The sequence below is a fragment of the Rhopalosiphum padi genome, chromosome 3 (genome assembly GCF_020882245.1).
Source record: "Rhopalosiphum padi isolate XX-2018 chromosome 3, ASM2088224v1, whole genome shotgun sequence".
NCBI lineage: Eukaryota > Metazoa > Arthropoda > Insecta > Hemiptera > Aphididae > Rhopalosiphum > Rhopalosiphum padi.
The window spans coordinates 14459495-14472544 of NC_083599.1; the positions used below are offsets into that span (position 1 = coordinate 14459495).

General features: G+C 25.4%; 1 long non-coding RNA gene across 1 annotated transcript; it reads left to right on the plus strand.

The window, feature by feature from the left end:
* Window positions 1-5270: 5270 nt before the first annotated feature.
* LOC132927350 (uncharacterized) lies at window positions 5271-7772 on the plus strand. The gene is made up of 3 exons (XR_009661705.1): window positions 5271-5767; window positions 5869-5993; window positions 7748-7772. It is a non-coding gene; the product is annotated as an uncharacterized LOC132927350 (long non-coding RNA).
* The last annotated feature ends 5278 nt before the right edge of the window (window positions 7773-13050 follow it).

Below are 13050 nucleotides of genomic sequence, written 5' to 3' on the forward strand. Positions count from 1 at the left end.
ATTAGATTCAACTTTAAAGTAATTTTTTTTAGGAATTATCAGATTTTAACACAGAACTTGTGTAAATTATTATGTAACGAAATCCGTTATCATGCAAACTTTAGTATACCTGTTGGGTAAAAACCAAGAATGAATAAGTAATTTAATGCAAATAACTAAAAAACATATTTTGTAAACATGGAAAATTATGTCCTCAGTTTATTATTTTTCAAGATAAGTAATAAATCATAAAATTAAGAAATAGAAGAAACAGAATAGCTTTAGGCACCATCCATCATATTAAGTTATTTTTAATTTTTTTTTTTATTTATCATTTGATGGTGCAATGAAAGTTAAAAGTATCAGAAGTAATTTTATTTTATTAATAATAAGTTCATATTAATTTACTTGTTAATTTAATATATGTACTTTAATTTTTAATTTAAAATGATAAAATCTAGTAGTTATTTATAAAATTATATTTATTTTGATACAGAAATTAATATATGTTAAGTAAAATAACTATAAAAAAAAAATAAGAATGGAGATCATTCTACAGTGTTCTGCAGTGTAATGTTCAAATATATATTGTTTAAGCAGTGTTTATATCTAAATAACTCCAATTTTTACAAATGCATGTATTTAGAAAATTCTTATTTTTAAGTGAGTTGAAGTGTGATGATCAATTGAAAAACGTTAAATGACATAATAAAATATAAAAAAGAAACCCTCTACGGCTCTACGAGCTTTTTATACCAAATCGTGGGCAGGGTCTTTTGATGCGGGTCGATCACTGGAAGAATGTATTGACTATTAGTTTTAAAGCTTCTTTTTCTTTGTTGGAAAACACTTTTTGAAATGGTAAAAAAAAAGTTTAAAACTTTATTCAGCATCTCTAGAGATTTGGTAGATACTGCAGAATACTGATGGTACTTATCAAAGATATCGTTTTTTTTTTTAATTTCCTTGTAGTTTTAAACACGGTATCAAGGTAAAATAATATTACGTTACAAAAAAAACTCAACTATAAATCAAACACCAATGAGGCGTTAAATATGTGCACATTTACAATATTTAAATTTCAAATTATACATTTATGGTTTTTTCTCAGAAAGCTGTTTATTATTATTTTAAATGTGACTAAAAATTATGGTAATAATATGTAGCCTAGAGTATACATTATCTTCGATACGTTAATTAATGGTAATGATGTTAAGTTGAAGAAAATAATAATTATTTATATTCCCGTATATTTTTCAACCAAAGCACATACGAGTAGAATAAAATGTGGTAAAAATTACCATAATAAAAGTTAAGCAGTGCCAATCTGGGCTATAATAGCTTATCAGTATAGTTTTATTTTATTTTATCTATTTCTTATACGAAAATTCTTATTGACATTATTCTTTACTTTATAAGAAAATTATTGACTTGTAACGTCTATATTTTTGTAACATCGATACTAAATAAAGTGTCGTAACCTGTTCCATAAATATATATATATATACATATATTTATGCTGTATTTTAATATAATTAGTTAGAATAAAATAATGTTTCAAAATCACTTCATGCAAGACAGACTTATTCAAAAATACATTTTATAAAATAATTGATCGATTTTAAACAACAATTAATACAAAAATCATTTTACATTATTGTAGATAGCCGAATATAAAGAACTAAAGAATTTATATTATTATTTTTAAACAAAATATTTTTATTACAATTTAATTAATTGAAAAAAAGATTTAAAACTTTAAATGAATAATAGTAGAAAATTTGTGAAATTAAATTTTAAAACATAAGTTATTTAACTTTTATATACATACTGTAATAAATATATAACTATATAATTTTAGATTATATAATAGTCGATCATCATGAAATAGGTGTGAAAACATAAAAATATTAATATTATGTTGTGAATATTTGCTCATAATAATATATAGTGACCGTCATTAATTTTGATTAAAATATTTCTGATTAGTTTGAACTTTGATTATCCAAAAATAAACTATTTGTCTAGCTATGAAAATTGAAAATATATGTATTATTAATATTATACTTCGATCCTTATTATTTAAAATGCATTATATTTACAAATAAATAATATCAGCATTTTTTATCAAAATGTCGTAAGCCTTATCGTTTAATTTAATAGATATAATATAATACAAGTTGATTAATTTAAGTGTCTACTCATTATCTCATATAATCTTAATTTTTTTTAAATATTATTTTAAATAACTTCATGTTTTAGCAAAATATAATTTTTTAACAATATTTTATAGTTATTATTTTTAAGTTAGTTAGTTAGTTTTTTTTTTTTTTTAATGAATATATTTTTAATTTAATCCCCCAAAACAAAATAATTGCCTATAAGTATTGTGATTTGTGATGCATGATACTATCGGATTTCAAATGAGTAGTTAAATATAGTCATAACTCATAAGTATATAAAGTTTAGATAAACGGAGTAGAAGACTACAATTTTACGGGCTAACCATGTACCATTATACTCCAACAAATTAAATACTTATAATTTTATAATTAATTAACTACTCTTTTTAAATTATATTTTATGTATTCTATTAATATACTCTCAAAAAATATTCTGCTTTAAAAATGTACTTTGTTATTCAAAAAAGTAAAAACCTTAATAAACGATAAAAATTATAAAAAAATATATTTAGAAAAATGATGTTTTGCATTAGTAAATAGGTATAAACACTAAAATAGATCGCTCTGTGTAGATTACAATAATAGTTATTGTGACAAATGATGTGAATAAAAAAAAATAAGGGAATAAACCTTACTTCATAAAGATATGCTAATTGGGAATAATACCTTACTTATATATCTTATGTACCTTAATACCTATATACCTAAATACCTTATTTAGTTTAGTATTTAATTTTATTATAAAGGTAATAATGTATTAATTTTCTATAAACAATTATTTAAAGAATTATATCAATTAGTCAGAATTCTTAAGAAAAACAACCATGGCAGTGATTGTTTGATTTTAGTCACTATTAGAAGATCAAAAGACCATTTCCGTTTTAAACGTCTCCTGGGATCACCTGGGAAATCACGAATGGATAGATCGTATATTAGATAATTGTGGTGGTTGGTTAGGTTAAAGTGGAAGCATTTAATTTAATATTTTATAAATCGAAAATTAAATAAAAATTATTATTAATGTTAGGTTTATTGGTTTACAAAATTAAATATAATATTCAAATACACATTACTAAACGATATTATTGCATTAACCACACATACTAAAATAAAGATTAGTTATCGATATCTTATATTAGTAGCAATCTTGCAGATGTTCAAAATAATAGAAGACTTTTTACTAAAAATACATTAGAAAATTAGTGCGGTTCAAAGCGTTAAATAATACTTATAGGTTATAATATTAACAAATAAGAATGATTTATTGGTAAATATACCAAATTATTCAAACTGATAAACAGTCTTGATATCATGCATAATATTTATATTATAAAGATTAATCTATGCTCTGTACATATAAAAACTCATAAGTATATTTTATATATTATTATGGGCAATTGTTTAAATACAATAACATTATACCAACATTTTAAACCTATTTATTTTGTCTTAACTCAACAATTAGATTAACGCTCCGAAGCGCCTAAACCTTTAAAAATGTAATCTTAAGGTAATGCCAATTCATATATATTATCTAAAAAAAAAAAATAGTCCCGAGTACTAAAAGACAAAAAATAAAAAAAAAGATCGATTAAAATCATAAACTTGAAATTACATTTCACAAAGTTCGTTTTTGAAATTCAACTATTTATCAATATTTTAAATCCGACCTCATGGCTCACTTAAAAACCAGTTTTTTGTCCATTGCATATTTATGATTTTATTGGCTCTATATTTATGTTGTGTTTAGTTATATTTTTTATGTATTACATAAATAGAATATACAATTTTTATTGAGTTTAATTTTAATTTTCAAATATTATGTAATGAATACTTTTAATTTTACCTATACTAGCTTACTACATGAAGCTAAGTATGTCACGAAAGATTATTTTATTAATTATAAGTTATAACTTTTAATACATATTCAATCATTTTTTTGAAAGAATAATAATTTAAAAATGTAAATCTGTTCAATGTTCACACAATATTATATTATGATAACTATTTTCAAAGCATTTATAGAAAAACTATTTGTATTGTTGATAATATATCCATGCAATTAAAAATATTATATTACGATTTACGAGTATCTACATAGATTAGAAATGTCCAAAAATTAAATCTTGTACATTTAAAATACACAGCAAATATAAATTGATCATATCCAAATAAAAAATAGTAATGTCCGTTTGATGTTAAAACACTTAAAACTAATATACAAAATGAATATCAAATATGATAATGTTTTTATGACATGTATTGTGAGAAAAAACGAATATATATCATAGACATATTATAGTATACAGCACGCTCTGAAAAATTGTTTTCTAATTGATTTGTATTACCAAAAATCGTTTAACAACAATGTCAATACAATCACTAATCACTAATCACTAATCATTGATATCTAAAAAATAATAACCACAATTAACGAGTATATATAAATTATATATTACATATAATTGAATACGACACAAATTTAGATCAAATTTTGTTTAATATAAGTGCGATGAATAATAAAAAAAAATCCCCCGTCACCTCATTCTTAGATCTCGTAATATATCTAATACAATAAATGTTTTTGAAAACATTCTGACGGTTTTTAAAATCGTTTTTCGTGTTATAACATTTTCTGCTTAGCATACCGATAACATAATACCGAAACATAAAATATCAATAACATCGTCTTCCTCCGAAACGAAAGACATTATATAAAATATACCTAGCTTTACAGCGCAGTGAGTGCATCTATGTTTTGACGTTTTGTGTAGTATAATTTATACGAGAAGTCGTTTGTAAGAAACCGGTAAGAAAATGTTACTTTCGCCAGAAACCTGCAAGTACGACCTACCAACCTATACCAGCTATTATATACCACGCGCAGTCGCCGTGTTTGTATTATTTATATTATTATTATTACGAATTACGATGCATAGTCGACCAGAATAATATTACTATATTATTATAAACATAATATATGGTATACAGAGCGTATGAGGAGAGCTGACAATTATTTAACGTTGAAATTTCATATCAAATCTTCGTAATACAATCTGTATATATAGGTAGGTTGTAGTATGTAAAAATGTGTAGTACCTACACACATCGATAGGCAATGGGTTGGCAGTATGGCGAGAGTGTTAGAACCGTGTATGCGTTATACTAGTGCGCGGGCCAGATAACGACGGCAGCGGCGGCGGCGGCGGCGGTCGATCATCATCATATTATTAGTATACGTCAGTGTTGCGATCAACAGGAAATAACAATTATTATAATATAATATCATCACTATTACTATTATTATTATTATTATTTGTATTTGTATTATTATTATTACTATTATTATTATTATTACAAACTAAAACCGCGTGATAACACCGTGTGCAATATAAAATACTGTTCACGGCATATTATATATATTATAGCGGTTAGATGGCCGTCAGTCGCAGTGCTTAATCGTATTATATATGTGTGTGTGGTCATAAACGCGTAAACACCAAACCGCCACAGACGTTATTTACCAAAATCCCACACCATAAAATATTATAATGCACTAAGATATTATAATTATTATTTGTATTGTCATCGTCGTCGTCGTCAAGGTGTGTATATATAAGTTTCACAAAAAATATATACTCTACGAGATCCAATTTTAAATTTTTACAAACGAACGATATTATTATTATTATTATTATTTTTGTAGTACACTAGAGCCAAAGAAAACGAGAAAACACGAGATCCTGAGGAAGTTTTTGTGGATGGAATAAATCCAGACCACAAACAACGTCTGGGATAACTGCGCCACAGAACACTATTTAGTACAAATAAGTGAGTGTTACTTAATTGGTCACATTTAAAGAACATAATTTTTTTGTAAGTAAAAATAACACGATTTTAAAGTCCAAAATAATTTTTTAATAATTTTAATAAAATATCACTTGTCACGTTTGTCATTGTATTTAAAAATACATCATTCATTTTTTTCATCACTTATTGCCACGCATTAGATGACCACATCGATTATTTCATTTTTATTTGCATATTGTAATTGTGTAGACTACAGAAATACATTTTATTTTAAAGTTCAAAGAAAAATAATAATTTTCTTTACACGCAAAACTTGGTATATCCGCAGGGGCTTGGGCAACGCTCTTGTTGTTCTTATGCACATAAATTATAGGCTCGATTGCTGTTGCGTTTTGCGTATTTTACCGTACATACCTCCAAACACAATATTATTATTAATAACAAATATCATACAAATGCTGTTATTGTTTTAGTATTATTGTTATTATTATATTATAACTGCCCTGGGGGTATAGACGATTTCATACACGATTCCAACCCTGTCCGTGTTTGCATATGTATACATAATATATATACATTATATAATATAATATATTTATAGGTATATGTACAAGTACGGTACGCGTTCAGTGGTTTTCAACTTCATAATTAATTATATATTATTCATTTACGATTCATAAACTAATAGGTCGAAACTGTACAGCACGGAAATGTCGTCATGAGTCGTAAGCCGTCGATTTCTCTCTTTTACCATTTCACCGAGCGCAGCTATTATAATATAATAGACTTCCGGTCTTGCACAGTTATTGTTATTTCAGCGCTGGGCAATATTATCGCGTCCGTGTACATATTCGCGCGTTCAAATATTTAAACGACATTGACAAAGTGCAGCGCAAAGTTTAACAACGTTACGAAACTAAAATTATTAATTAATCACGAACTGGTAAAATCGGCATGGTCATGGAATCTAGCACACATATAGAACGATAGAATGGTGGACTTACATATAAAATATACCTAAGTTCTCTTTTAAATTTCACCGCCATGAGTTGAACGAACTCGAGTCTTACGCCAAATTTATCGCTTTTTTAAAATACATAATATATTATGTACGAGAAATCCAGACGAATAGTTCTCACGCGTGAACAAATCGAACGGACAGCCTTGATATATGCCCGATTGATCATATGCTGCTTATATGTTTGATTTGATTTTACCATACATTTATAAAGATCTAAAATAGTTAAAAAAAAAAAAAATCTATAAACATACGAACAGCAAGTTAAACAATTACATCTATTGCTTTTTAATTTTAGATGTGTATAAATGTATAATACGATAAGAAACATTAATCATTGTAATTTAACATAATTACAATATTGTAATAATATCATATTATTAAATCGATAAAAAATATTGATTATTACAGCAGTTTTAAATAGAAAACTCGACGAATAAATCACGTTAAAAATATTATAATATGAATATTGTTAAAATACCTTGTACAAATGTACAATAATGTAATAATTAATTGTAAATTACCTATTTTAAGCGTTTCCAATGTTTCGATTACTCTATATAGTGTGTACTAACTAAACTAATAATTTAAATACCATATTGTGTAGATACAAGTAGAACCGGCGTAAATTGTTTAGTAAAACAAATATTATATTATATATTTAGAGGCGAGGGGAAATAATTTAATCCCCGTAAATACTCTCGTGATATATCACTGAACTGTATAGATATTAATAGCGTACTTTTTTTTTAATCAGACGATTATTCGCAATCGGCATTTGAAAAAAATTCAACTGTAAATATGGACAATTGCAAAAACGGATACGAAAATACCGCATGTAACCCAAATGACGAACTTGGTGGAGTTCAAATATCGTCGATTGAAATGGATCGTGTGGCCGATGATGGAATGAATACAGTTGTCGTGACCGGATGCTGTGGTAGCGGATTGAACGGCAATACCAATCATCTGTCCGGCGATAAGTCTCCCGAAAACGGCTCGCCGGACGTATGCCAGCCCAAATGTCCAGCAGTTAGATCGTCACCCTGGGATCCACTAAAAACGCGGATCATTACCGTCTTGACTATAGCCATGGTCGCGTGGCTACTGATTGGCGTTTTCGTAAAAAATCTATAAAAAAATTACCACAATTCTAAAAATTCTCATTGAATAACGTTGACACGTCCAAGTGTCTTTCACACGTATATGAATAACTACTTTAATTTAATATTATCTTGTAGAGATCAATGTAACCTGATGATTATATATATATATATATATATATATTGCCAACAAATATTTTTGACTTTTCCAAAATTGTACTGGTTTTTATTTCATACGATTTTTTGGTCACAATATATTCCTCTATAAGTATAATATTATGTTTCATTGATCTTTTTATCACTTTTTGTGCCAAAATCATACAATTATCGAATTTATAATAATATGACATTATAAATAATGTACAGTTTAATATTGTTCTCAAAATACATAAAATATAGTGATGTTAAAATTTAATTATATTTAATAATGTTTTATGTCAACTTAACTAATTAAAGTTTTTGACATAAAAAAAAATAAAATAAATATTATATATAATATTTAGATTGTAAATAAACACATTTATATTTTATTATTTTAGTTTCGATCATGTTTGTTGTTAATAATTTATTTATAATTCAAAGTAGAACATCCTAGGACAACACTGATATATATTATAACCTGGTTTATTTTCAAAATATACTTTTAAATCTGCAAAAGTTTATTTTTTGTAATATTTACGACTAATTTATGTTGTAAATTTTAGCATGGTGTATTAAATAATAACTACACAATAATGAATATATATTTTAGCATTTTTGTACTGCATATTTTTGCATATTCTCATGCATTTTAATTTATACTTTACGGTTTTATTTATCTTAAAAATATTAAATCTGGCTTAAGAAAATTTATAACTTTTTTAAAAAAACAACATAACTTCTTTTATTATTATCTTCAGTTTATTTTCTGTTCTTATAAGTCATAAACACATTTTATTTAAGCTTTTATTTAAATAATTATAATTCTCTCAGTTTATTATTATTAATTATTCCCAGTTTATTGATATCTTACCAATAAACATAGATATTGTGATAAAATAAAAATAAATAAATAGATGAAAAACAATTGTAACTCTAGTCTTAAATTATTTATAATATGCTGTTAAGTTTTTTTTAAGTCTATTCTATTTTAAGAGAACGCCAAACGCTCTTGAAATTTTGTCTGTCTATTACAAACCTACAATACAAAAAAAATGAAGCTTGGCAAAACCAATTTTATGGTGTTATCTTTAATATTATTATGAATTTACTTATTGTGAAACTTATATAAGAATATAAAATCCATGACATCTCAAATATTTTATTGATATTTAATTTTAAAATTGAGTTATAATAATTAGAATTAATGTAAAATATTACAACTAATATTATTAGGGAGTTTATTTAAATGTTCTAAAAAACAAAAAAAAACTGCTTAAAAAAATACGATTTAATGCACTCATAACAAACATTATTTTTTAAATTCACTAATGAAATTCTCTTCAAATTATTTATAACATTGAAAAAATTTGTTTAATTATACCTACAAATTGTTATTCTTAGGTATTAATATTATTCGTATCACTTAAAAGCACTCATAGGGTTTAACATAAAAAAAATTCTGCCAGCAACTTCTATAGAGATTACAGTACCTATTAATCTTACAATTATGTTCAAAATGTTTATGTTCGATTATTTTGAATTTGGACTCATCAAGTGGGTGCCCAGGCCCGGACTTCATTCTACGCGGCACCCTAATATTTAAGTTTGCAAATAGATAAATTCATTTTATTTTTAAAATCAACAACGTTTGTAAGTCAGAGATTGAGAGACAACACATCCGGGTTTAGTGTCCTCTAAATAGGTCTAAAAACTATAGTATTTTCAGAACTTTAAATAAAACTAGATCAGTATTATTTGTGTTAATACCGAAAGACAGCTAATTAATCAAAAATATATGTTTTTAATTACGGAAATCATAATTGTTTGATTTCATTAGTTTTATCGAAAACCATCGTTTTTTTATTTGCTTATATTTTATATTAACATTTATCAATAGTGTGGTGATTAATGAAAATAGACTGTATCTACTTCGTTATTTTAAAATATTTATCCAGTTTATTAAATATTTCTAAATTTAAAAAATATATCAATAAATATATAAATCAAACACAATATAAATTCTGTGTATAGTGTTTTATAATGAAAGTTAAAATAATAATTCATGTCATGCTATAAAAACTAAGTTTTGAGGATGCACGAGTGACTTTACTCGCAAATAAATATACAAACTAAAATATAATAATACATCTTTTAAAATTATTGGTGGTATGAGGACTGTAGAATATTTTAAGTGTATATAAGTAGCTTAAAATTAGTCTAAATATTTTGAAAACTTTATGGTGTACCAAAAATTACAAAAAAAAAATAGCAAACATTTTTAAATTTCTGGGGTACATTTTTTTTTTAATATCAAAAAATTGACTAAATATTTTGATATCATTATTTATTGTTTAAAAATTGTCGAACACTTAAAAACAATAAAATTTTACTATACATTTTTGTTGTTTTTATTTTTTAATATTAAGTAAGTTTGTGAGAATAGTAGTGAGATGAGAATGTAAGAGGATTAAAGATAGATTTAAATTCATTGAGGAATTTTATTATTTTGGATCAGAGTTTTTTTATGATAAGTTAACTTCTGAAACATTAGCTGCATAATATGTACGCTTCAAAAAGTTTTCAGTAGTTGGTTGATGATGATTGAAGTTGGAGTTAATGTTAGACGAATAGGTAGGGTGAATCGTTTTGGATGATGTGTCATTTAGTGGAAGACAAGGGTGGATTATTGTCCCAGTAATTGACACATCTTGGAGAGCAGACATAATTATTTCTAATGTAGCTGTATGACTAGCAGTTTTGACATAGTGGGATTTGATGTTTTTATGAAACTCTTCAACCTTTATGTATTTGTGAAGCAAGAAATTGATGAATATAATCTTGTTATTTCCACCGGATTAAATATCAAAGAATAATAAAGACAATATTATTTTTGAAAGATAATATTGTAATATATAATTAATATTTGCGACAGTGTTTTATATTTCTTCTATCGCCGAAGTAATATCGTCTACCAGAGTAGTTGGGTGAATATTTTTTATTACCATATATTTTGTATGATTTGTTAAATTAAAATTGATAAATTGTATGATATTAGGCATTGATATTTTTTATATAACGTATTAATACTCTATAATTATTTAAGGATTAATTTTTAATTTTTGAACTTACGTTGATTTGCAAATAAAACTGTTCGGATCAATAATGTATTTGTAGTCGTTTAGTAATCCATTACAATCTACTAAAACTTGTGTATAGATAGGTAGAGATAAAATACGTTTTGATGTATATGTAGCGGTATCAGACAACTCCTGGCTGAAATATGTACGTTTTTTGTCGTAAACATCGTAATAAGTAACTACACCATCGGTATCAGTCAGTAACAGTTGGGATGACGAGTAACATGAATTTCTTTAGCTTTTCGACTGTTTGTGATTGTAATGAGGTTAACAAAGAGGAATGTGTTCTTTTACATATATTTGAAGAAATTTAATTAATATATTTTATTAGGATCTTTTTTTCTTAGTAATTTTTAACAGTTTAATACAGTCTTAACAATTTTAATTGGGGATGCAATTATGTTGATATTTTTCCATGACATCATAATCCACTAACTAACCTAGACTCAAAGGTCACCACGTAAGAGGTACTTGTAGTTAATAGAAAATGAACAATTGTTTTTAATTAACTAATTAATTAAATTAGTTTTTTCTTACACTAGGATAATTTACTTTTATATACATTTCGTTAAAAACTAATAAGATTTTAAATTAAAGTTCAAATAAATCTCGGAAACCACGCCAAAAATTGTGTATTATTACAGTGTTCACATACTAAAATGTTAGAAATGAAATTATGTTTAGAAAATAATAGAAAATGAACTTTATTATATGGTGAAAATTTTAAATCTCAATGATAATCATTTTCTTCATTACACCATTAATCTAAATCGATTTTGTTTGAAAATCTTGTTGTGTGCCTACATATTTACGACTATTTAGTTACATTATCTCGTTCTTTGGTTCTTTGGGTGATATAAAGTAGGAAATTCCCATTAATTTTCAAAAAAAAATTGGAAAAACTAACAAATAAATAACGGGTAAACGTTACTAAAAATCTAGTCGTAAATACCTACGTAATTCCACGACAAAAAATTGAAATGAAAAGACTAAAGAGTTAACGCAAATGCGGGAATGAATAAAAGCAAAATTAAAAACATAATATTATATTGAATTAATAAATATACTATTTATACTACTTATAACACTGTCGTATAATATATTAAATTGTTTACCATTAGTTGTTAATTTATAATCATTTGGCAATTGGTGTAAATGATTGAGTAATTGAAGATTAAACGTAGCCAAGCAATTTCTTTGTTTCGTTCTTTGAATTGTACGTTTCAAATGTGCAATTCGAGGTAATATATAAAAAAAAAATGGAGCTACAGAAGATGATGACATATTGTATAGTATTTTTATTATTTTTACTTATTGTAACTCCAGGATTATTTTTAGTTTCAACAGCACGCTGTTTAATATTTTCGACTTTTAATTTCACTTCATTTTGAAATATATCGATAACATTATTGTGACCAGAAAGGCCTTTAAGCCATTTTTTTTTTTTTTGGTATTGATATATAAACGTCCTTAACATAATATTTATCCATACATGGTCAATATTCAAATAGCTTATTAAATCGCAATAGCAAAGTTATCGAATTCTAAAATAATTCATTTTAGTTTCACGTATAGAACACAGCCCGTATAAAGTATTTAAAAGGTGAAAACGTAAATGATGACTGTTTCGCTCGCTGTATATATGTTTTCGCTCATTTTGTTTCGATCTTTTGCTTTCG